This window comes from Teleopsis dalmanni, chromosome 2, assembly GCF_002237135.1.
Source record: "Teleopsis dalmanni isolate 2A chromosome 2, ASM223713v2, whole genome shotgun sequence".
NCBI classification, from domain to species: Eukaryota; Metazoa; Arthropoda; class Insecta; order Diptera; family Diopsidae; genus Teleopsis; species Teleopsis dalmanni.
In genome coordinates, this window is record NC_051847.1 from 117,825,254 (window position 1) to 117,852,548 (window position 27,295).

The following is a 27,295-nucleotide window of genomic DNA, read 5'->3' on the forward strand; positions in this document are numbered from 1 at the left end:
TTTTTCGGGAAAACTGATCACATAACAACTGTATCATTACAGGAATGTAAAACGGTTAATTCCAAATGATATACAACGATTTGTCTTCAGTGAAACAAACGGAATATGGAAAACAAACAAGCACCGTCTGCTCATTTTCCATCTCCAACAAAACAATGCAAGTGCTTACACATATCGTTTAACAACCGATTATTTGAACATTCAAAAAATCGAAATTATGAGTCATCCGCCGTACAGTTTGGATACTGATTTGGCAACCAATGACTTCTTCTTGTTCCCGAATCTCAAGAATACTCGTAAATTGCGTGAATAATGATTTTCGTCGGTGGAAGAAGTCGTTGTTGCATTTAAAAAGCATGTTTTGGAGGTGTCTGAGGAGGATTGGAAAAAATGCTTTGGCAAATGGTTTGTGTATTAATCATAAAGGAGAATACTTTGAGAAACCATAAAGCAATTTTTAACGAAAAGTTAGTATTTTTTTTATTATTAGGCTCCAAATATAAATAGTGACCCTCGTAAGTTTATTTGATTTCTTTATGACACCAGAGTTTCCTTGGTATTGCATACTTAAAGCAATCGTGAATTTACAATGAAATATAATGTTAAACATCCACAAAGATTGAATTAAATTTAAAATTTCTCACATGTGAGAAATGTCATTGTCAATTTGTCATTTAAAAGAATTATGTTAATTTCAATTTAGCAATAAATGAGCCGCATATTTTGAATAGTTTTATTTCTGTATACTTTGTATTATATTCAACCGATGGTGACATCGCCGATGATCTCGCAGTACTGGTATATTGAAGAAATGAAATGAAAATTCTTGATTTTATCAAAGTTCAAGTAACCAATGACTGGACTGTCGCTTGAATTAGGCTTTTGTACTGTATAAGATATACGAATGTGTAGGAGGGGCATTTACATCTTCTACACAATGCATATTAAATATACGGGTACTTGCTTATCAAAATTGTTGACGTAAATATGTACATATTTCCGTATTAGATATATAATTTCAATCTTTAAGTGTCAATTGCTTTTGCTTTAATCATGAATGTTTATGCGATTTACAATGGATCGTACTTCAATTGTGATAATTCAATAATACGAAGTAATGAACACATAATGCATTTTATTGTTACTTAAATTTTTTTTTGTTAGATATATATCTATATACACGACTGTATATTTTGTACCTGAATTGAAACAATATGATTAATTTCAATAATCTTAGTCATACTTGACACTTGATGCCTTGAAAAGACACACAAAACCGCTGTTGTACTGTCGATATTTTGTCTGTTGTTATATTACTAAAGCAATAATAATGACAAAATATTATAATTTCCTGAAAATTACTCAATTTTGTTTTTGACAATAAGAAATACAATAAAATATAATTATTTTGAAAACTGTTGATATGCGTAATGCAAGTATACTCATATATAAATATCTTCAATAAAATTTTTACCACTCTATAATCGGTCTACTCACTTGTAATAGTATTATGGGAAAGTGATGCTATTTCAAAAATAATAATTTCTCTTAACTGAATTAAAAAGATTTGATAGATTCTTATCATTTAAAGTCATTCTTTTATCATGTGTCATTTCAACATACCTGAACTTGAGTCTTGAATTGATTTGATAGGCGTCTATTATGTGATATTACAGCATCACTAAACTGTAAAGTGCTTACAAGTTTAAAGAATACAATAGTATACTATATTGAGACTATATATAAAAAATGTATCTAGTGATTTTGTTTAAAGGGTGAATTACATCGTATTATCCAAAGCACGTAGTATTCTCTGTAAGTAAACAAAATCCCTGCATTCTTTATTCCGGAATGCTTGGGTCACATAATCTATAACTGTTTAATAATTTTGCACATAACAATATTTACTTAATCTAAGGACATATACTTATTTATGAGAGAGAGTTGGTTTAAAATTAATTCAAAGTTATACGCCACTATCTTTATTGTTCATCGTGCTGTGCCCTTCTCAATCAAAATAATATCTTATTGTCGCTATAATAGTCTGAAATTTGTAGTTTAATTATTTTTTAAATAGTTAATATGTAAATAATAAATGTTAATCGTAAATCAGAAGAAATTGTTTCAGGTATTGTAAAAATTTATATACGGAGATTGTATTTACTAATGCATTAATTTTTATAGTAAAAAACTATAGTTGAAACAATGTATTTATATGTATACTATTATTGACTCTATGTTCTGTTGTGTTGAGATACAAAATGCATATGAAAATATGTAAAAGGGGTTCGATATGTCTAAGTGTAATATATAATGATAAATCCAGATTATTATATAATAAAAAAAATTAATAGATATTAATTTCGGTTAATTTAATAATTTATTAGTTATTTTTAGGTTATTAAAGCCAAAAAGAGGTGCACTTGTTAGGACTACCGGTTGTTTTATAACAATGTATAGCACGATTTACTGCTAGGAGTTTGATGGTTTAAGATATAAATGAACTAATCAATACAAAACTGCAATAACGATTTTATATGACTAATATTTATTTGTCAAAATAAGTTTATTTAATGTTAATAATCAATTGCAATCAAATAGATATAGTGGACTGTGTGCTTTTTTATTTTGCATACTGTTAACACTCAAATATCAAATTTTACAAAGTATCTTTTGCAATGTTTTGCTCATTTGATGTAACTGTTATATGATTTAAGCTATTATATATTTTTGATGCTCAACAGAAACATACCGTTGTTTAAGCTTTGATTCCCAGTAGTTGGGAATTTGACCTAACCGACATAATGGTCCAACTGTCAAGTAATTACTCATGCAAAATATATGATGGTTTCGTAGTATGTAAATTTATGGTTTAAAATGATTTAAAATTTGAATATTAACTTAATCAATTTTCAAATTTTTTTCCTGTCTGGGACTTATAACATAGAAAGTGCACAATAAGAATTATTTTCCAGAGTAAGTAAGTAAGTACATATAACAAAATTTTGGTTGTAGTTTAAAATTAATTACTAGACGTTGGTATTTAATCCTATTTTACAGTTCAGTTTAAATCCATGAATCAAGTTGAAATATTGCAGATGTTATAATGAAGACTATTAGGACTACACTGTCCATTGTGCTTTATAGTGTATTCAACTTTATTCCGATTGACTATTTTTGGTATTAAACTGTGCTATACTTAAGCTTTTAAGCTCCGGCAATATATAGACACTAATAAAACATGAACACTTTAAAATCTTATAGAATCTTATATACACAGAGATACATAACAAGCTACTTAGGTCCCAAAGTACTTGTTTTTTTATATTATTCTTCTTAGATATATTTCACGTCAAATATTTGAAATCCATCATTGACTTTGCTATTCTCAAATGTTACATACATTTTGATATACCTTACAGACAACAATATTTGTATGTGACAAGTAGGTTACACAATATAATTACAAAGAAAATATTTAACTAGTAAATGGCTAATTGCATAAATTATTTTTACACTTTTTAGTATTTGCCTTATTCACAGATTAATTAAATTTGGATGGAAATCTCGTTCAAATAACCTATAACTTACAAATTATCCTAACTATAGTGCCAACAATGTCATCAGCTTTTTATATCATATGCAAAACCCTATTAACAGCTTAGGTTAAAATGCGGTTGTCCTATATAGTCGCAATACTTCCATATCAACATAGACGGTTAAAAAGTAGAAAGTCGATTTAGTGGTAGAATATTTTTGAAAATAGAAAATAACATTTTATAACTAACAATGTTGGCAAATGAAGAAGATATTTGTATTATGAAATATGTCAAATCACAAAGATTAATATGCATTATATTCGTTGTAAAAATGAATATGACTCGAAACCATGAAAAGATTTTCGGGTACAGCACAGACTATTCCAGAAGACAACTAAAAATATGTCTTATTGGTTAATACGTGACAAGGAAAATAGTGGAAATTGAGGAAAATAGGGCAAGTATAAAAACCAATCTGATCACTACCGAGTTATAGTGTTAAGGGTTGATACTGACTATTTAGGTACAGAGAGTTGAAACATACGGTAATTCAAGTCTGATCATATTTTTTTTTCAATTCGCCAAAACATCAGCTGATTCTATTGCAAAAACTTACACTTGAGTATGAAATTTGAAGTATTGGAAAAAAAAATTCATATAATTAAATATGAATAAAAAATATTTTTCATTTTTAATTTTAAATTTTTTACTTTTTCTTGTCATATTCTTGATTGAAAAGGATTCATATATTTGTGGAGTCATTGCCCTTATACCTCTAAAATATTATTTTATTATTTAATTGCACATCGACAATACTCGGACTTATTTTCACTAGTATCAAGAAGTACCAAAACAAACGGTATTTAATCTGAATTAAACCTTACAAAGAAATTATAAATCTTATCTGAGTGAAGTGTGTACTTGCGTTATATAATTAAACTAGTTAATACAATATTTACCCTGATTTTGATGAAAAGTTGTAGATAAGAATCAGAGTTGCTAGTACGGTTGGTTGTATAAATTTCATGCTTTGAAATAAATATTTTTTGCATGTCTTGCATATGAAAGCTGCACGCTACGTAAATAATGCTTGTACATTATAAAGTGTATAGTATAAGACCTAATAGAAATGAATATATATGCCAAGTTCAACGTTAACGTATGTATCTTTGTTAATATAATATATGTATACATTATTCTTATGTGCTGCGATTTAAGCACAAAAGTACTTGGCACGCAACTTATCCACCTTTTAAGTATTGTAGTTGCCAGTCGTTTGGATATTTGTAACTTGATGAACGACCTTCAGGTGATAACGTTTAATATTATTTGATATATACAATAATGTATATACGCGTATATTTGTATTTAATTTTAATTAATTTTTTTTTATTGTTATGCTTATTCTTAATTTCTATCTATCATAGTTAAGTTAGATAAAGGCACATGTAAGGTTATTAAGTCATTTGAACTTTAAAAAAAAGAAATGGCAAAAGAAAAGAAGAATTGTCAGGGTTCCAAAGTCTTTGGAAAGTTTTATGAGTTAATCGGAAATAAATCGTAAAGGTAAATATTTTTCGTATTTATAATTTATTTATTTATTTAATAAATAAATTAAATTTAAATGAGTCAATAAATATACGAGTATATTAGATTAAGTTTAAATACGAGCAGCTAAATATACTCAATGGGCATTCTTGGTATTATTATCTCGGTTGAAAAAGCTATAAAAAAGCAGATTACAATTCGATACTGAAGTGATATGAAATTGATAATTATAACAATTATGAACATTAAAAGGAACCAAATGTGTATTTCAACTATAAGATAAGTTCTGTATAGAATTAAATTTGGTTTCTTGATTGACGATTCTAATGTAAAAAGAGCAAGAACTCGATTTATGCAAACCACGTGTGTAAATTTGTCAAATTCACAAATAAAAATAGTCTTTTTATAAATTATGAAAAACTAAAATAGAGTATTTCAAGTGCTTTTAATATTATTTTTAATATTTAGCATAAATTTTCCACTTGTGATCAAAAGCGAAAATGTAGGTTATTTACTTTTCAAAAGCGGAAAGCTAAATCAAGTGCAACAAACCCTGAAAAAACATGAGTCATTTTCCTTTACATTATGTGCAGGGAAATTTGCAGAGAACTCACACAATAAAATGATACTTAAAGTTTAAAGAGAAGAATGTATATACATATATATATATATACAGATACATTTTGCAAATACTCATATACCGGGTAACAGTTACTGAGATACAACGGAATGACATGAATGCGGTATGAAACAAAGGGAGCAGCACGGTGTAACGGTGTATTGTTAAGGAGCTTTATTTTCCTAACGGGAGAAGCATGTCAATAAATATTAAAATGTCATAAATAATGGAAAAATAGTTGCAAGTTTATGGCATCTTTATGGGCTTGGTTCTGCCTGATGTTTAAATGGCATACCATAAAATTGTTCATTCTCCTCAACGACAGAAGAAAAAATAAATTGTTTTTTTTAATGTAAATTGTTCCGGAATAGCAAGGAATGGTTTGGTTTTGTTAAAGCTTTAACACCTTTCACATCAGTATATTGAGCATTCACTGATAGCAATTCTATATAGCTCTGTAATAATTATATATGGGTTCTAAATTTCAATCTGACATACACTGATCGTTTTATTATTATGTTGAAGCTAGTTGAGTCAGTGCACTTGTGAGCACTTTTACTCTCTATTAACTGCGAAGTTTCTTCAAAATCCCTCTCTACAACTTGACTGGATTATTGTTTATCATTTAATCAGACTAAGCAATAATTGACCTCAGATCTGCATAACTCCCCGAGGAGCCTGTAACCATTCTGAGATTTAATAACGCGGTGTTGGTAAGTCTGTCAGATTTCGCAAATAATTTCAGGGCTCTATCTTTTATGTATTGTTTGATTGGATCAATCTTGAGGTCCTTGAGGATGTCATTCTTCTAAGGGATTACACAATGACAACAATATATTATTATCAGCTGGGGAATATTTCATGTTGTGCCGTTTTTAAGGATCCTACTGGAATTATGTGGTACCGCAACGAGACATTTCGACCTTGTGTGTTGGCTATCAAATTAGAAAGTCTACGACGACGCTAATGTAAACTAATCAAATGTAATATTACACTTACAATATAATACATTCCCTATTCTCCTAACAACCCTATTCTCTTGCAAATTACTATGGTTTTATTTGCGCTATTTGTCTGGCATAAGAGAAAAGATGTTTACCTCTAGTTTTATTGAAAAATTGTTTTCAAAAAATATGTATTTTAGGTATCAGTTCATACAAATTGTAATAGTTGTTTCATATAATATGCATATAATATGAAGATTGTATATTCTTAGTGTAAGGTACAAAGGGTTTGTTGATCATTTAACAAGAAAAATTTACAATAATGGGAGACTATTGTTTCTACTGTTATGCTAAATATGATTTATAAGGTCAATGGCACACAGCAAAAATAACTAAAAAAGCTAAAAAATAGATAAAAACTTAAAACACATAATATTAGTATGGATAAAATAATAATAATATTATCAATGCCCAGTAAAAAACTATAATAAAGTTCAAATTATTTTTTATTAATTTTAATTCATTTGTAACTTCTTCAATTTAACATTTAAATAGCATTTTGTTTATATTTTACGTGGTCAATTATACGAAATAGGAATGTACATCCTTCAGAAAGATTGGACCTTAAATATACGAGTAACTGACATTCCGTTTTTGCCTAGTTTATTGACCATGAATTTACTTTGATACTGACTATCAAATAATCTATCGGTGCTTTTATCAGAATATCTTCTTTTATATTTAAATAAATACTTATTTTCAATACATATTCTTTAGCATACCAGGATTATTTTCCAAAATCAGAGGTCAATAAGTTTTGCTTAGAAAGTCCAAACAATTTTTCATAGTTTAAGCAAATGAAAGACTATTTGCAGAGTAAAAGCCAAATATTGTAGATAGACAGACATGACTAAATCAATCCGTCTCACAGAGCTTTAACAGAATATGTGAAAAGTAAAAAATGTTATTTTATGAGTTCATTAAAAAACACATGAAGAAAACTTAACTTCACCTACTGCTTTTCTGAGAAATGTTTAGTTACATTTATCTTCTTGACAAGTTATATTAGTCAGTAAAAGTGAAGATTGAATGAGTTGTATAAAATGAGATAATTATGAGGCCAAATGTTTAAACCCTGTATGTGCAGAAATTAGGTTACTATTGTATTTAGTACAACACTTAAAAATTAGAAAGTTAGAAATATAACTGTTTGTGTTTTAAAATTAAAAAATATAATTTGTTTAGATTTTATTGTAAATGTACTTACATCCAAACGGTGTTATCTCTCAAGATAAATATTATGGGTTTCTGGTATTGATTTACGCACATTCGCCACCACGGACCAGTTGCTCTCACTTGCCAGTAGGAAGGGTACTACGTTTTCCGGGGTCCACGTGCCACCAATCTGTGCTTCTAGGCTGGCTATCTCGGTTGACCATTTATTGCACTCGAAGAATGTGTGTTCTGCATCATCGACTTCTGCCTCACCGTAAATGCAACTCTGTTGTTCTCGAATATTCATCCGGTACAGGTACTTACCGAAGTATCCGTGCCCAGAGAGGAGTTGCGTCAAGTAATAGTTGACCTCGCCGAACTTTCTTGTCGTCCAGACTACTAAATCGGGGATGAGTCTTGCAATCCACCTACCACTAGTTTCGTTGCTCCACCTATTCTGCCATTCTTGCATTGGGTGTTCCTAGTAGCTTGTGCTCACGCTGTTGTTGTCGTTGTTTTGGCGGCTTAACTATGCTCGCCTCCGTTCCATGGTCAAGAGGTCGATGGGTATTGCGCTGCTGATCAGAAGAACCGCCGCGCCAGAAACCGATCAGTAAGCTGACGCTACTCTGAGTGCTGGTGTTCTCTGGACTTTTTGGAGCGCATTGCGCTTCTGATTAATCTGTAAGGTGTTTGACCATACTTTCGAACCGAAGAGTAGTACTGCATTCACTACTACCATAAGCAGTTTTCGTTTACCTTCTGTTGGTCCACCAACGTTTGCCATCAGCTTGCTAAGGGACGCTGAGGTCTTTAAAGCTTTTTCGACAGCATGGTTTACTTGAGCCTAATACGATATCCTAGAGTCCAGTCGAATGCCTAGATATTTCATTAACTTGGATGTTTTTATGGTCGAGTCCTAGACCTGCATTTCGAGGGTATTTGCCGCTTCGTTAGTAAGATCAATTCAGTTTCCTCGGTTGTTAGACTTTAGGCATATTAACAGTTAGAGTATTAATTATATCTATATTTCTATATGCTTATAATAATTGGATAGTATATGGTGGTTAAGGATTACGGTTTATTATATTTTCACCGATGATATGTAAAAGTTATAAGAACAACACAAAAAAATCTATTTGAACATTTTATTTGAGTTAACATTGTATATCTATATATATTCGCCTTGTGCTCAAAGTCTACTTGAGATCAAATAATGGCCGTATGTGTAACCACAGATAAGCGTTGTTCATATGTAGACTTCAAGTAAAGCAATCTGACTTGTCTATAAATCTGTTGAAATTTTTAATTTGGCAATATAACAGCTCTGTCAAGTCGGTAAGAAAAGGGGCCCCAAAGATCTTAAATCTTCTCTTAATCAACGTTGCCAAAGTTGTAGCAAATTGAATGAAATATTCATTTAGAAACCTTCCATAAAACATTTTTAATGTTAAAATTTCTATATTAATTAAAATAGTTTTTGTACATATATAATTTTAGGCCGTGTGCGAGTTCGAGTAAATTGATGGTAAATTGAGGGAAATAGTAAATTATGTCCGTATGGCAGCAAATGTTGGTATTTACCAGAATTTCGAGTAGGGAACATTAGATAAAAATTAGGTAAATTAGGTGTTACCATTGTGAACATTTTATAAGATGTTTAATAAATAAATTTGAAAACTTTTAACCAAAAAAAAATAATAAATAAGTGCAATAAATAAATAAGGCCGTGTGCGAGTTTGAGTAAATTGAGGGAAATAGTAAATTATGTCGGTATAGCAGCGAATGTTGGTATTTACCAGAATTTTAAGTAGTGTGAATTAGATAAAAATTAGGTAAATTGTAAAATAATAAATAAATACATATTTACATAAGTGCAGTGCAAAAAAACTCTAGAAAATTGTAATTTACTTATTATTTACTTTACAACATTAGAATTTATTGAGATAAAAGGCAATGAACTATTTCAAATCAATTGAAGTTCATTTTCAGGTTATTGCCTATTAAGGACTTTTAATAATATTAGAATATAATGTGATCAGTTATTTAATAAATGAATCATTCAGTTTTTGCCATTGAAAAAGAAACAAAATAATTGAGCAATAAAAATCATGTAATAATATCTTTTTATTACGTTTTGTGTATATTTTTTTTAGAAGTTATTGACCCGCATAAGAGTCAATTAACATGACATTACAAAAGTAATGAAATTAAACTAACAACAATAATAATAATAACAACAACAATAACAACATAAACAAAAACAACTCAACAAAATCAAAAAACAAACCGAAAAAAACTCAGCAAGAGAAAGCGTGACCATCACATGAGAGTGATTACTTTGACAAAGGAAACAAGAGCTTAGCTAAGCATGGCATGTGTGTGTGAAAATATATCAAAATAAACTTAATGCCGTACATACATATATGTACTTATATGTACGAGTGTATATAACAAAGTTTTGCGGTACATCATATGCATACATATATACGTTCAAACGTTCAACTCTTTGTACGTAGTGCAGCATTTTGGAATCACTATTATTGTTTTTATTGCTTTCGAAATGAATATGTAATTATAAAATACAATTTCATTGCATACTGTGCACAATTTGTTTTGTAATATTTTCAAAAATATTATTTTTTATATGCATGGCAGGACGTATAATTAATATTAATTTTTTATAATAAATTTAATACATAAAAGTAGTCAAGCTGTTATGTGACTCTTACCAAATTCACTGCATTGTGGGGAGGCGCAGGTAAACAAGCAACTCTTTAATGAATGAATTTGTCTGACATAGAGCAACGAAAGTGCATAAAAGGTATAATAGAAATAAAAAAACAAAAGCTTTTTGACAGCATAATTGCGATATCTATACTGCTATGGTATCGTTTATCTAATTCAACTGTCATTAAAAATTATTCAAAAAAAAAAAAAATGAATTATCAAAAATCATTTTATACTACATGAATGAAATGAAAAATTTCCTATAAGTTAAGTATGCACACATATAATAATTATGTTTTATTAATCAAAATCGATTCATAAAAACCTTGAAAAATATATAAAAATTAATTTTTAATTTCAAATTCTTCCACATATTCGTGCGCAACATTTCGTATATGAGAAACATTAAACTAGGTAAATAAAAATAATTAAAAATACTGCTAAAAACTTGGCATAAATAAACATTTTAAGATATAAATATTTCACTACTTTTATTATATTATTTATATTTATATAAAAACTTAAATATGAGAACTCGAAATTTCATGTGTCGGCGTAAGTGTCGGATGATGTCGGACACCAATATTTTAAGTATCTGAAGAATTTAGGCATACCTATTTGCATATGAGAGAGCTCACTGAGATTCTCTTCTATGGAGAAACTTTTGAATATAAAGGATACATATTGAAAATAGATTATTTACAGAAACCTTAATGCGAATACTTTTTAATTAAGTATAAAACGTTACTCGTGAATAATCCAGAGTTATAAGAAGAATAAAAAATATAAGGTAGACAATCGCTTTGGTCATCAGTCAAAATCTAGGATTGCCAAAGATTACAATTGGTAAGTGCTGACATCGAGAACACGTTTAGGAATCAAACACTGAAAACTATTTGTAATCAAAATTCAATAACTAGATTAAATAGTATATGATTTGATTGGATCTTATTATTACATAAAATTTTCACTTCAAATATAATAAATCACTTCGATTGACTATGATTTGGTGGATATCCAATCTTACTTTTTATTAATGACGAGTGACTATTTTCCTTTTTATAAAAAACCATTGACTGAGTAAATAACTGCAACAAGATAATCTTTTATCTCATCGCAGAGTTTATTGCAAGAGAATATTTGTGCAAACTCTATAACAGATCAATATTCATATATATTTGTATATTATACATAGAATTTTAGTTTTTAAACCGGTTAGTTATAGTTTAGTATAACCCTTTTTCAAACATGATATTAACATTCCTTCTAGTTCTTTGGTAATGCATTCTACACAAGAAATTGTTAGAGGTATTACAGCGGAATTAATTGATACAGCCGCTGTTCGCTTCCAAGCAGCTGAAACCCTGACAGTTGTTTTATTGGCTTCTACTTTTGTGTTCTTGGTCACTAAACTACTTAGACGTCACTTTGAGTAATTCTTTAATTATTTAACACGTGGGAAGGTTGGCTGTGGGCTTGGAGAGCTGGTGGGCGGTTGTAGATTTACAAAATTTGATTGGTTAATGTATTTTTGAAAAAAGAAATAAAACTGATCTTTCAACTATTAAAACATATTTTTATTAAGATATGACAATAAGATATATGTAACATAAAAAATGTGACAGACGGTTGCAACTTGTCAATAGTAGGTTGGAAGCGATCTAAAAAAACTATTAGCCTTCGGTCATCGTGCTGAGTAAGGAACTCGGCTCGATTGGGGGTTGTTCGAATAATGCTCACCCGTGATATCACAACGGGTTTTTATTTGAGCTGAAGTGGGCTTTGAGCACTCCCGCCACTTCAATCTCACTTAACTTAACCTAATATGGTAACTAGATTAGTTTTACTATGTTATATGGAATATAAAATATATGAATACTTGTGAGTAATTATTAGGCATGAATGTAGTGGACTGTGCATATTAGCGCAGATCAGTAATCAAGTCTCGAAAATAACGGATTGTCCACTGGCTATGTTAGAATTTATAGGATACTTAGCGGTATAGCACAGATATCTGTCTTTTGTCCAGACAAAATCTCACAGAAGAACCGTGATAAAAACGTATAACTATATTTAGCTTGATTGATGTTCTTAAGTTTCATTGGGAGTTAAGAATAACAATAAGTAAGTTGCAACCACTGAAATGTCTTTAAACTAGAATTATATTCTCAGATATCACATTCAGTGTACATCGATTGCAGATGTACTCTTATCCTAAGCAACTATTGACCTTCGATTGTTGACCTCTCCTAATCTAATAAAAGTAATATTTGAAATACATTTCGAAAGCTTATTCAATTATGTGAGAGTAATAAAAGTTTTACTTTGTGGAATTTAACTAAAATCAGAAAAGTTTAAAACTAAAATAAAATAATAGTTAAAATAAATATTAACTCTTTTAAGCAAATTATTATATAATTACTAAAAAAATACTAATTTATAGATAAATGATAAAGTTTTCTGACCCTATTTTTCACTTTCTTTAGCACATATTAATGAATTAAAATGAAAAAACTCGAGATTAGCAGCTAATCATACAAGTTGTGAGTATCGATATTATACAATTATATTCTAATAATTAGTATAAGCATGTCAATTACTCAAAATGACTTCATATGGACTCGTTTTCAAATATTTAAAAAAAAACCTTTTTTTGGCAGCAAAAATAAAATTTAATACGAAATGCTGCAAAAATACGGAAATAAACTGACCAGCAACATTCATTCTCATTGAATTCTCACCACATGTTTTGTACACCATCAACCAAAGAAAACTATATAAAGAGCGCAACAGAAATGTATCTTGGAATAACGTTAGATAGAATAAACAACCAACATTTTAATATCATTAAAGAAAGACAGATGAAATTAAGACTACTGCAGTGCATAGTAATAATCACACAAAAAAATCTTTTATGTTAGGTAACAAAAAGTTTAGACCATGAGCACAAAAAAAACAACACCAGGTAGACCTAGTTAGAACCGACATTGAGCAAAACGTAGAAAAACACAGATATACAATATACAAGTATATATTTATACCGAGTACATTTATACAAATATATGTATATTTTTGTGTATGTAAAACGATATATTAAATGCAGTGAGTTTCTGTATAATTAATGGTTTATGTAGATTACGTTTGATATACACAAACAAAAAATGAAATACCATTCTTCAAAAAAAAAAAAAAATAAATATCTTTTAAGAAACAGAATTTGAAATTTATTAATCACGAGGGATATATTAACGACATATACATATGTGACATAAAATTACAGACATTTGAAACGTCAAAGATAACTATTCGAATTGTTATAAATACTAGTCAAAAATCTCTGGTTTAGCTAAGTAAAACACATTTTTTTAGAAATCCGGCTTTATTTCTTCATACACTTTTCATCAAAAGTGATATATTCATTCCAACGCTGCTATAGGTTTTCGATGCCGTTTTTATAGAACGATATGTCTTTGTTCTCAAAGTAGATTTCAGTTTCGGAAATCACTTCTTCATTTAAGCCACATCTCTGGATTAGCACTTTTTGGGCTTTATAATATCGATTTTTGTTTTATTTCTGTGTTATAGTTGTAGAACAATGCTTAATCACCTGATTCAATTCTATTGAATATGTATTTTTAAATATTTAAAGAAAATATGGAAAAAATCGCACGCTACTGATTTACTGATTTCTTCGTGTATCCAAGATGATTCTTTAATATTTGCGATACAGCCATAGCATTCAAAGCCAGTTCATCAGTAATCATTTTCTGAGTCAATGTTGGATTCTCATAAATTTTGTACTTAAGCAGTGCAATGTTTATATTAATAGTCAAGGATTTTGGGCGATCTCCGCGAGTTTCATACACTACAGAAAAATGTGAAACCATTTCGAGATGGTCATAAACAATGGTACATTTTCTCTATAAGCTATTTGGCACTCATAAAATATTTTTACTACAGGGGCTTTAGGTAATACCGAAGTCCATAAAGAATGGCAATCGAATCTCTTGCTGCAGTGGCGGTAAAATTTGAACCGATTCTTTTTTTTTTGCATTTTAACTGCTTGTTGTGGAATTCGAAATGAAATATGGTAATACTATGCCAAATCAGCTGGTATTTTTTAAATCATCAAAAAATTATTTCGCGTTACCAACTAAACTTTTATTAAATTCTTTATATAAACTTGTATAAAACTAAATCTAAATATAAGTTTATTTCACATCTCTAGATATACTACAAGGTATAAATTTGTTCAAATAATCAAAAATTTATTTAATTTTTTTTTATAAACATTTAGTTTGTGTAAAATTTGCTTACATCATAAAAAAAAAAAAATAATAATTGCCATTTTAAAAAAAAAATTTGTATCAAGTGTTATAAAATTAAGAAACAATTTAAAAAAAATATTTGCAAATGTTGAATGTTAAAAAATACAGATACATCACGAAAAAATAATGAAAACACGTGCTCGAAATATTCATTACCCTTGAGACATTAGTACTTTAACGACTACTTCGTTAAGCAATTAAATCTGTTTAAAGTACATAAGTATAAAAAAAAATGTTTTTATAATTTATGTAAGCAATTGCAAAATTAATTTTTTTTTAATAGAAAATTCAATTAAAAATTTAAAGAAAAAAATATATATAATTAAAAACATGCTTTGTATAAATTAATTAAAAGCTCATTAATTTCAAATATATATGTAATATTTATATGTGATATTAACTTTATATTCTACCTATATGTAAACAAATTATGTTCATATGTTAGTGGTATATATACATAGATAATATATTTGTTTTTAAAATCATATTGATCGATTTCTTTATTTCTATTATTGTTAGTTTTATAAAATTGAAGTGACATGTACTTTATATATTAATTGAAATATTGTATGTTTATATATTATGTAACATATACATGATAATGAATATTGCAGAACAAAAAAATAATGTATAATCATTGTTTAAAGATATTAAATCTGAAAGCTATAAGACTGGATTGCATGCATTTGCCTTCAAACAGTGTAGCAACATAAGAATGTTGTGATCAGAGACCTTATTGGGGAACAGTCCATTAAGTATATAATTAAAGTTCTGGTAAGATATTATCGAAGACGTCTCACATTAAAATATGTGTGAGTTAAATAAAGAAAAACGGAGATTATAATTAAAAAAAATTTTTTTTTTGGTAAGTTTTTGTTACATAACATTATAGAACTATGTTTTGCAAAGTTCACTTAAACGATTTTTATTACTTAAACCTTTTTAAAAGATGTCTAAGTTAATATTTTGTAGAAGTAGTAGAACTTCAAATATACTTGAATTAAATATAATAGAAACCGGATAACAATAATTGGCACTATTCAATGTGATCATGTTACTTGATTATAAAGCTCGTGACTAGAGGTCGGAAATTGACCTATGGTTAAAATAGTGACTGTGGTAGTATGATAAAACTAAAAACGGTTTGTCGTGTTATTAAACTATAACATATGACAAACAATTTTTTGAGAAAACAATGAGAACATTTTTTAAAACAGGATAAACTAACATAAATTGTTAGTTTAAATTGCTGGAATTACATTATTACATCCCATGAAATTAGAGAAAAGCAAATTAAAGGATAAAAATAAAACTACAACTAAACACAGGAAGATGGTTTGGCTATAAATAAAATATTTTATATATCATGGTAAAAAATATTGTTTTTTACTATAGATCATTTACTATAAAATAAAATTTGTAATAATCCTTTAATAGTTTTAATACCAAAAAAAGTTGAGCAGCTAAAGACTAAAGAATTCAGGATATTTTAAAACATAAATATATACATATAGCACAGAACTAATAAATCCTCTCTTGGAATATATCTGGTTGTCAAAAAAATATCTGTTTTACATTGATAAGTGGTACATATTCCTTTCTTTAAAGGTTTCAGCTATCGATATATTGAACCACACATAAATATACAGACAATATTTGTTGTTTTATGTATGACAGTTCTGCTTTGCAACATCTTCCCAAGTTTGCGAATTTTTTTGACCTAATAACCATGAGCATAGATTTAAGCAATATTTGCACAGTGGATTTTAATGGTTTTGAAATCGTATTTGAATACCAGTGAAGTCAATTTTAATATATATAATACATATATATTTAAAAAATATATTTCATCACAATATATATAATGAATTGGAAATATATATAATTACTTGTATTCTTCATTATCTTAGTTCCTTTTGTTTCCATAGGTATACACAGAAATAGCATGAATATTTAGTCAGGTATTATTTTGTGCATCAAATAAAACGATGTTTAGTATGTAGTAGCCCAATATTTGGACTTAATTCGCCTAAGTATATCGCAAATAACAAGCCGGGATTCTTAAACGGAATGGCCTAGCTGAGGAGCTTTCAAAATTTCAGAATATGTATGGGCTTTTGAAGTTTCGGAATTTTTTGGATATCTTCCTTAAGTTGGATTATTTTAATAACTGACACTACAAACAACATGTTTAGCTATATATATATGATGGAATTTTTACTTATACTTCTTAGGAACTAAAACAAAATCGTAATACATGTAGGATCAGTAAAATTCTTTTTAAGTGTAGCGAAAGCAGATAGTTTACAATGTGTATGTTGTCTTCTGTTGTGTTCATAGTTTTATTGATTTTTTCTGGATGTACAGGCTAGGCTATCCAGTGTTTGTTTTCTGTTGTGTACCTTTTATTTATGCTTATCATGAGGAACATTTCAAATCTTCTTAGGGTCTCCAATAATAGTCAGACCTATATTAAAATTACGGGACTCATGTAACATTTTATATCTATAAAAGTGCCTCACGTGCTGGTCTCTCTCGATCAATAAACTTCAATAAAAAAATGTGATAAAAAGTGATATAAATATTTGGTAAACAGATGTTTAAATAAAAAAAGAAAAATTAATTATATTGAGAAATTATTTTCAAGAATAGTATTGTTAGTAAAAAATTATTTCTGATTGTTTATTCAACAAACCACTTTATGAGAAAGAATAATAATATTTGCAATTTTTAATTACTATGTTTAAAAATGTGTGGTATTTATATTTACTTAGTTAACCTAAAAATAGTTGAAATAGCAATATGACTAATACTTTTCCCATTAAAGCTGATCAATTCGTTCTCAAGAACATTTCATGAATGTGCCCAAAGTATTTCAAGTTCATTTTAAGATCTGCTCATAAAACTACATAAGTCGTTTGCATTCACACAATGTCAATGTTAATTTTTTTTATAAATAAGTATCTCATAACATTTTGTATAATTTCAGCAAATTTATATTCAATAAAAAATAAAATAAATAAAAATGTATGTTAAAAATGTAAAAAGCAATATGAAAAATTGTATATACAAACATAACCGGAAAAAAATATTTAATTAATTTTGTTTTGATTTTTTAGTTTAGTCTGCCATTTACAGCAAGTGGTACGGCGGCACATGTATCTGAACACATGAAAAATATTTTTTTTTTTTTTGTAAAGTGGAACATGCGGGAAAGTGCCCACATATCGGTTTATGCTCTTGCAGATGAGTCACTTGGAGTATGAGTATTTGGTGAGGTTCGCTGCTGATGAATGATGGCGAAGAAACTAATTTGATTTGTTGCGTTTTGTTAACTTAATTACTTTTTTTTAATTTTATCAATTTTATCAATTTAATTCGATTTTAGTCAATAAGGCTATAAATCTATGAGTAGGCGTTGCCTGACATCTCTCCAATACCAATACTATTAATTTCAGAGAACAATTTTTTCATCAATACCTTAACAAATGGGAAACTAGTAAACTAGTATATTAAAATTTTTTTTATAATTCAAAGATATCAGCTTAAAGAAAATTATTAAGAATCAATTTATATATCTTTCACAAAATGGAAAGACCTTAAAAATGCTGAAGCCGTATAGATATAAATTTATAAAATTTAGTACTCTATGCACATATTACATAGCCTCAGAACAAGAGCTCATTTGTATATAATACTGCCATCAAATGTTAAAAATAAAACCTCTACACTACGAATATAAATTATTTACAGTAATAGTTCAACGTCAAAGGCTTAATACAATCTAAATAGATCATTCACATCAACAACAAAAATGTTCACAAGTTTTTCAGTCTAAATAGTTTTAAACTCAGATGTGTCACTGTTTTCTAAACTGGACGCTTTTATGTTAACTACCACATTTTGAATTTGGAATTAAAAGACACTGATACCTAAAGATTCTGTGAAGTGCAGCGTAACCATCTTCTGCTCGTATCCTGAAATTTTAACGAAACGGATTTCGATTGGGTGCTATAGACCCGAATACCTGGAGATATCTGGAGAACCGAATAAGGCATTCATTAATGCCTTTTATGAAAATTCTCTTCGGAGATATGAATAATATTAACTTTTGCATACACAGAACAAATTTCATAATATTTTGTTAATTTCTGGTTAATACTTTACAATTGAATATAAACAACTGTTCTAACCTATAGTCTTAGAGTAGAAAGATGCTAAGATCTATAAAAAAGGGGATAAATAAAAAATGTGCATATTAATAAAAAAATATAGCAAGTGCGTAAGATGAATGAAGAGACAACAAAACAGAGTAAAATTTTCGAATGAAAAAAGAGAGTATACATAGAGGTGCTTATTAGATTGGTAAGTCAACTATAACTTTTAATGATATATTGTATATTATTCCTGCCCACTAGACTGAAATGCTGTACTGTTAAATAGTGAGGAATCTGCTAATATTAATTATGAATAGATTAAAATTGAGCAAATACTTTTATGTAGCATTATGTAGTATTAGTCCTCAAAAACTATGGCATGCGCTTGTGGTTTAATCGTCAAATAAACAGAGAAGGTAATACAACGAGACGAGATAAATAGTTATAATAAAATCTTTTGGAAGTAAAAGGAAGTAAAAAGTGACTGAGGAACGAAAGATAAATGAAAAACGAAAACATAAAACAAATAAGAACCATATAATGAGAAAGTAAACATAAAGTACAGAAAGATGTTAAAATCGTGAAAATAAAAAAAAATTAATTCCAATTATCTGGAGTCTTAGAGATAAAAGTTAGTCCATTCTACTTTAAATATTTGTCTCTCTTTCTTTCTCTCTATGTATAGCACTGTTCTGACATACTTTATCAAAGTTCAATTCAATACTTTTTATTTATTTATTCTCAAACATATAATACAGGAATATATAAGGACTTATGCAGAAAGATAATAAAAAATTGAGAATAGGCATAACATAACATTCAAATTATCTAGCAACTGAATCTAATAAAAGTTAGTTGGTTTTACTTTAAATAATTACTTTTTAAAATGTGTCTGTCTACTTGAGATACTATTTTAATACTTTTGATTCATTTTTTTACAACCATATAATAAGATAGTAAAGATATAGGAAAATATAAAATAAACAGTGCTTGAGATGGATCGGACAAGTCATGAGAATGCCCGATGATAGACCACAAAAGCGAATACTCCATTTCACACCGTATAACGACCGCAGCAGAGGTAGGCCACGTATAAGGTGGTTCGACGACATCAGAAAAATGGATATCCAAAATTGGAAGTTTAAAGGAACAGCAGAATGAAGAAAGATGGTTAATGCAGCTAAAACTCACCCCGAGCTGTAACGCTGATGATGATGAGAAAGCAAAGATGTAGTGAAAAAGCGAGTGAAAAAATACAAATTATATCTTCAGATAAAACTATTACTTTAGTTACTTTTAGAAATGTATCTATCTATGCATAATACTATTTAGATATACTCTATCAAAGTTCATTACAATACTTTCAATTAATTTTTGTACAAAACTGCTATTATAGTATAGTTTTATATAGAATTTAGTGCAAAAACTATCTTTAGATTAAAAATTGAATTTCAATGTATCCCCAATGCCTAAAAAACTCAATATATACAATTTTATTTCTCAACCTTAAATTCGTAGTATAAACTCGAACCATCTAAAACCAAAATATTTTTATGTAGCAACAAACCAAAAATTAAAGCACAAATTCTGGTTGGTAATATAAAATAAATTTTTTATGGTTTAATAACATGACAGGCAGACAGTGGTAACTACTAACAAACAAAAAAAAAAATAAAAATAAAAATAAAGCACTTCAGAGGCAACATTTGTTTTTTCTCCATCAACAATAGTTTATGGTTAAAATATTAAAACCTAGAGTACATATAACAATTGATACATAGATAGATACTCAGATATATACCCGTTTGATACGTAAGATACGTACAGCTAAAGTGTGCCTACGTAATGTGCCTATAATGTTAAAATATTTTTAAATGGAAAATAAATATATATTTATGAGAATATTCTATTGTTAACATATGTTGAGTACTTTTAAAAGATTTTCAAACTTTTTCTGCCTTTAAAGGAAATTTTCTTGAACCATTTATGTTTTGGTTCACAATGCGTTAACAAAAATATTTAAATACAAAAATAAAAATTACGAGTATTGGTTTGAATATTTTAAAAATGTTCTGTAATAAAAAGTTAATTATAAATATTTTCTACAATCAACAAATAACTTCATAAAAATTTAATTACTCAAAAATTAGTAGCTATTAAAATCGGAATCTAATCAGTAGTTGCTTTAGAAAGCATTTTTGCTAAGGTTATCTATAAGGCAAATAGAGTTAAGCAAGGGAAGCAATCTCTAGATGGCAACAACCTGAATCATTTTATTTTATATATATTACAAGAAGAAATTGCTCAAGTGATAAGATTTTTCCGCGTTTTTTTATAAGCAAAAATATGTCTTAATTTTCAGTGTTTCCGGACGGAGTTCAAAACTTTGTAAGAATTAATCACAAAATTAAGAAATCAATATTTTTCAATGTAACGAGTAAAATAATTCATTAAATTAAAATTAATATATACATATATTTACGTTTTATTAAAAAATATATTTGATTGACTAATGAAATTAATAGGAAATTGAGATAAAAACAATGCATGACACATCGTACAACGAATTCAGAGCCTGAGTCGAATTAGTAATGAAAACAAACAATTTAGTAATATAGTATATGCATATATTGTATATATATATATATGTATATGTAAGATTCATTTAAAAACAATGAACAGAAACAACGACAACAGAAACCAGAAGAGCGATAAAAACAAAACAAACCCCAAAATTTTTACATCGAATAAATCTTTTGCACGCTATAAACGACATAAATGGGTTCTTAATGATTTATAAGTCCCAACAACAAAGAAAGGGTCGTTATCAATATATTAAGTATTAACAGTATTAACACTGGTCTACATCGATTTCTTCTTTGTTTATTGTTTGAATTTGTGAATTTGTGATGTATTTAAATATAAAATAAACAAGTTAAATTTAATTTTAATAATTTTTTTTTATAAAACCACTTATATCTGTATTGTGGTATCAGATATTGTCATATTATACATATAAGATGCTATTCTACACCAACAGAGCGTCCAACTTAATTATTTAAAAGCTATTCTTTATGCAAAAAGCATATACGGAAAAAATAATAAAATATGTCGTTGCAATTAACTTCTGGGTGTGAGGAATTAAACTTATTTCGGTAAATTATAATTACACCCACATTTTTGTCCTCTCGCTAAAATGACAGCTACAAAGTCACGGAGACTTCTTTTGATGCAAATAGATGAAATATCAATTCAAATAAGTGATCCCATCAGTCCACAGAAAATGGTTATTATGCATACTGAAGAAACTATAGGGATTAGGATGAAGAAGACACCAATAAAAGACATAAAAATGACTAGGTTACTAACAGCTGGAAGATATTTTATATGTTGTATATAAAGTTTGAGAGTTGATAATTTATTAAAGAGCTATTGGGGCATATTTAGAAATCTGAGATATTTTCTTTGGAAATGTTGCATTGTTAATAGGAGTTTGTTCTATTACTTTTTTTAACATCTATTGGCTATGCGATACCTCGTAAATAAAGAGATTTTATTTCATTCGGTTCAATGAAAGCCAAATGAAACTACTAGATATGTTTTCTGAGATTCAGAGGGCACGAGGATATAAGACAGTTGGATATTTCACTCTGCATTTCACAGAATCTGCAGATAACAGTAATAATTTCCGATCTTTTATACTCTTATATATACTGCCTATTGTAGAAGCTGTAACTTAAATTTGTTGTTATAAAATACGTTTCTATAACATATCTCAATAGAACTTATCGAGTTTTCTTATAAAAATTAGACTGGTTTATATCTTAAGATCAAATTAGCCTTATCTCTTCTAAGATTGGTTATTACCGATATTAACCACCTCAGTAGTAAATCAGTGACCGGTGTCAACTGTGACTATCGTTTACAGTAATATATGCATTGCAGTGTAAAGTGTAATATATGCATTGCAGTGTATCACGCATTAGTGATATTACCGAATGCACTTCATCATTGAAATGTTTTTTTTTTATTTGAATTTAGTTTTGTATTATAGAAAATAAAAGAAAACGCTTTTAGATGCCTAGCAAACTATAACTGTGCCTTATATAGTTTAAGTAATCTTAAGATTAAATAAGTTATAATTCTCACATGGTTTGTAAGCTTGGAGCAATATAATTTTTATTTTTATGATTGATTTATTTCTGTTTTTAGTATTCGAAATATTTGATATTCCAGATATTCATATTCGCTAAATCGTTTGAATATCAAATAACTTAAATAATACAGACAACACCTCAATGAATCAGAGTTCATTTCTCTGTTTAATATACATAGAAAACTGACGGGGCGATTAAAATCATAGTATTATTTAAATGAATAATTAAATAAATTACACTGTAGATGATAAAATTATAAAAAAGTAATTATTAATCAAGTGAGTTAATTGGCGTTCAAGTTTTTTTGAGACATCCTGTACGGGGTATGCAATTGGCACTCGGCACTCAGAAGAGTGCAGAATTTTTAACTTTTTATTGTTAATCAAGAAAAGTGACAGCAGTTAACTTTACATGGAAAAAGCAGTCAATTAAAGTCACTTGTACACATTCACATGGAAGCACGTCAGAGCAAAAAAGTGGAAAATCGTCTTACGGCTGCAGTGCAGTGTAGATTGTTGATATTAACATCGTCATTGTATTTGTGCTTTTATTGTATTTATAAAAATACTTATTTTTTATGTTAAAATATATGATTGCAGCTTTGCACACATGAAGCATACATAATAAAAATTGAAATAAATATTTAAAAAAATAATAAAACGGTCCACTTAACTGCATCCGTTTTGCTTGAGTGGCACAACATTGCGCTCAACTATTACAGCGGAGGCAATATTTACGAGTATTATTCTTTGATCGAGCAATACGCCCTTTAAGCATACAACAAACATATACACACACGTTTATTTTTATTAATATTTTATTTTATGACACTGGTAAACATTAACTTATTGCTTGCTTACCTTTACTCTTTTTTAACGCCGTTTATATGTTTCGAACAAGGAACCAATTATGCGTTCCTATAGTCGTTTTTGTTGCACTAAAATAATATTATTTAAATGAATATTTTTCAATATTAATATGTATTAAATGAATTTCACTGTTTGCTTTATTTTACTTATAAGCACAAATCAACAAAGCATATATGAGAGAAAGAAATATTTTTCGTCTTTTCACTTTTCCTCCCCTTTTTTCCTTTTGTGTTACGCGCAGAATAGAAAATTTTTCTTCTCAAATAAATTTAATTTTCTTTTGTATGTGAAGTAACATATGAAATTTATATTTTTAAATTAATTTATATGCTCGCTATTGTGAATTTCAATAAGCACTTATTTTATGTAATTTCCACTTACTATTAAAAAAGGTAAACGAATTTATATTTATAATAATTTTTACAATTTCCTCGACTTTTCAATTCGTTTCATATAAAACACATACGCCAAAAACCTTCTACTTTTTGTTACAGCAGTCAAAGCAGTACTGAAAAAATAATATAGCATAACCGCAAAATAAAAAAACAAAGTACAATGAATGATGCAGGGTTGCATTTTGGAAAGACTACACAATACGAACAATACACAATATAATATTATTCGATACAAATAACATATATGTAGAAAGTTAAATGCGTATACTATTGAAACGGTCCCATTTGAGGCTCTATGCTTCACGAGGAGTTAACGGAACTAATAATAAGAAGAACACTATTTAAACGGTTCTTAATTAAATATATAAACATTTTTGGACTGATTGCTGTTGAGTTCATATCTAATAGTTATATATAAAATATAAATATAATAAATTACACTTATAATTTACACTACACTATAATATACAATATAATTATACATATAAAATCACTTTTTAACATTAATATTTTTTAAATATTATATTGCATTTGCAAAAATTCGTTATCATTACGAAAACAAGTTTTTTGTATACAAAAACTAATTAATATGAAAATGAAATAAAATAATAAAGTGACCTCATTTATTAAATATAAAATTAATAAACTTAAATTTACTTAATTTAATTTTTACACCGCAGAAATGAACAATATGAACAAATAAAATAATGAAAATTTCACATTTACTTTTAAAAATGTATAAAACTAATGACACAACAACAGTCAAAGGATCACGATATTTTCCTAAAACTATTTACAGTATGATATAAATTTTAATATTTATAGAAAAAACTTTAAGCAAATATTTATGAACAGCCCATATATAAATCAAAAACATAAAATGCCTCATTTAGAATAGATTCCAAATATTTTACAAATTTACCTCTCAATGAAGATCCTTATTATGTTTGAACAGACCATAATTGATTTCTCCAGTTTTGTTTTTCATACAAATTTTAATACTTCTTTTAATTTTTATATATTATTTAAGTAAATTTGAATTCATTGAATTTCTTCAATGAATTACTTTAAAAATTGCTTCTACTTACACTTAGTTAAAACTGAAGCGAAAAAATTCAGTATAACACAGTGAAATATTTATTTATTTAAAAATTTTTAGATTACATATGGAATTTACTTTAAGTATCAAAGTAGTAAAGATATGTCAAACAAAATATGTATGATGATATACATTATGAGAAACTCTATTATTTGATTTATATCGACTCAAAAATTAAAAAACAAATTCTTTCGTTTTTATTTTGATTAAATTTTATTAAAAGAGTCAATTTTTTATTTCATAAAACATTATGCGTCAATAACGACACATTAGTACCAATAACACAAATTTTTAAATGATCTTTAAATCGTTCATGTAATGAAATAAAATTATATGAACTACATGAATGGCGAAGTGATTGGCCAGGTTTACTAATTCTTTTAAAAAATTCGAAGTATGATGAAAAAGTTTATTCGCTAACAAATTATAATATTAATTATTCCACTCGTATTATATGTGATTTTTTACAATTTAATTAATCACACTTTATAAAGCAAAATAATATATGTGTCATTGAAAGTATCAAATACAATTTCACTTAACTAAATTAAATAAATATTCACAACGTATTAACTTAAATTATAGAAGAACTTTTGGTTGTTTAACAAGCAAGAAAATTTCAAACAAAATTGCGGTTGTATTTTATAAAGAAGTTTTTTTATAAAATATACACATATATACACAGATATAAAATTTCCTGAATAAATAATTAACTTCTTCACAATTACTAACCTGTCAGTCATTTTCACAAGTTTTATTAAAAAAAATACTTATTTAATATATTCAAATTTACTCATTAACACTCTCAACAGTTGTAAATAATAAACTGTTGACTGCAGTTTTCAATTTACTTCAAAAAATAATTCACAATCAGTTTTAAGATTTCGTATCATTATTGTGCGAGATGTTTATTCATTAGGCATATACTCATATTATTAGAGTTGATGTATTATAAAAAATTACGCTCTTGTAATATATCAACAACAGTATGTTATCGGATACATGATTGTAAAACTTTTACGAGATTTAATTTAAAAATAATTATCTTGACTTGACAACTCTACCCATATTCAAAAAAACGAAGATGGCCGCTCATCAGTAATGCCAACTTGTATTAAAGAATGAATATTTGAACTATTTTATCTTATTGGAAGGTTGTCGCTTTCATTGAACTACACAGTGTAACAGGTTATAACACTTATGCTTATTTTCTTACAAAATTTCTATAAACAGCTTGTGATTGCTTTTTAATTTAAATAAAAATAAAAAATAAATAAAAAATAATGTATAAAGTATTTTATCAAATTCTTTTAATGTGTATTTGATATCTATAACCATATTTATTTATGAGTTTTTGGATTTGAACTCTAAATTTTGTGTAATATTCAGAAAACGTGTAATCCTGTTCGAAGCAAGTATGAATGAATGAAAATGAACTTCCTCCATTTTATTTAGTCTCTTCTTTAGTCTGAAACGAACAAGACGTTTGATAGGGGGGTGCATAGTTATCATGTTAAAAGTGTATGATTAAAACAAACACCAGCGGATTTGAGAGGTCTATCAATATATTGTTTGCTTGGATCTACAACAATTAAATAAAGTTGTGTAGAAATATAAGAGAAGTTTACTTTTGAAGGTATAAAGAAGCATTAAAGTTTAAAATACTTTAAATTAAGTATATTTATATGTGTGGCT

The 27,295-nt window shown here is 27.7% G+C and overlaps 1 protein-coding gene across 5 annotated transcripts in view; it reads right to left on the reverse strand.

The window, feature by feature from the left end:
- Positions 1-24,616, reverse strand: part of LOC119678473 (transmembrane and coiled-coil domains protein 2-like) — a 35,582-nt gene extending 10,966 nt beyond the window's left edge. For 3 of the 5 annotated variants that reach the window (XM_038090316.1, XM_038090317.1, XM_038090314.1), the window contains exons 1-2: positions 24,488-24,606; positions 24,098-24,174 (exon numbers count right to left, since the gene is read on the reverse strand). The gene's annotated coding sequence lies outside the window, so the exon portion shown is untranslated. Of the gene's footprint in view, positions 1-24,097; positions 24,175-24,252; positions 24,371-24,487 lie in introns of those variants that run through there. The other 2 variants (XM_038090319.1, XM_038090315.1) reach the window with 2 other exon arrangements.
- Positions 24,617-27,295: the final 2,679 nt, after the last annotated feature.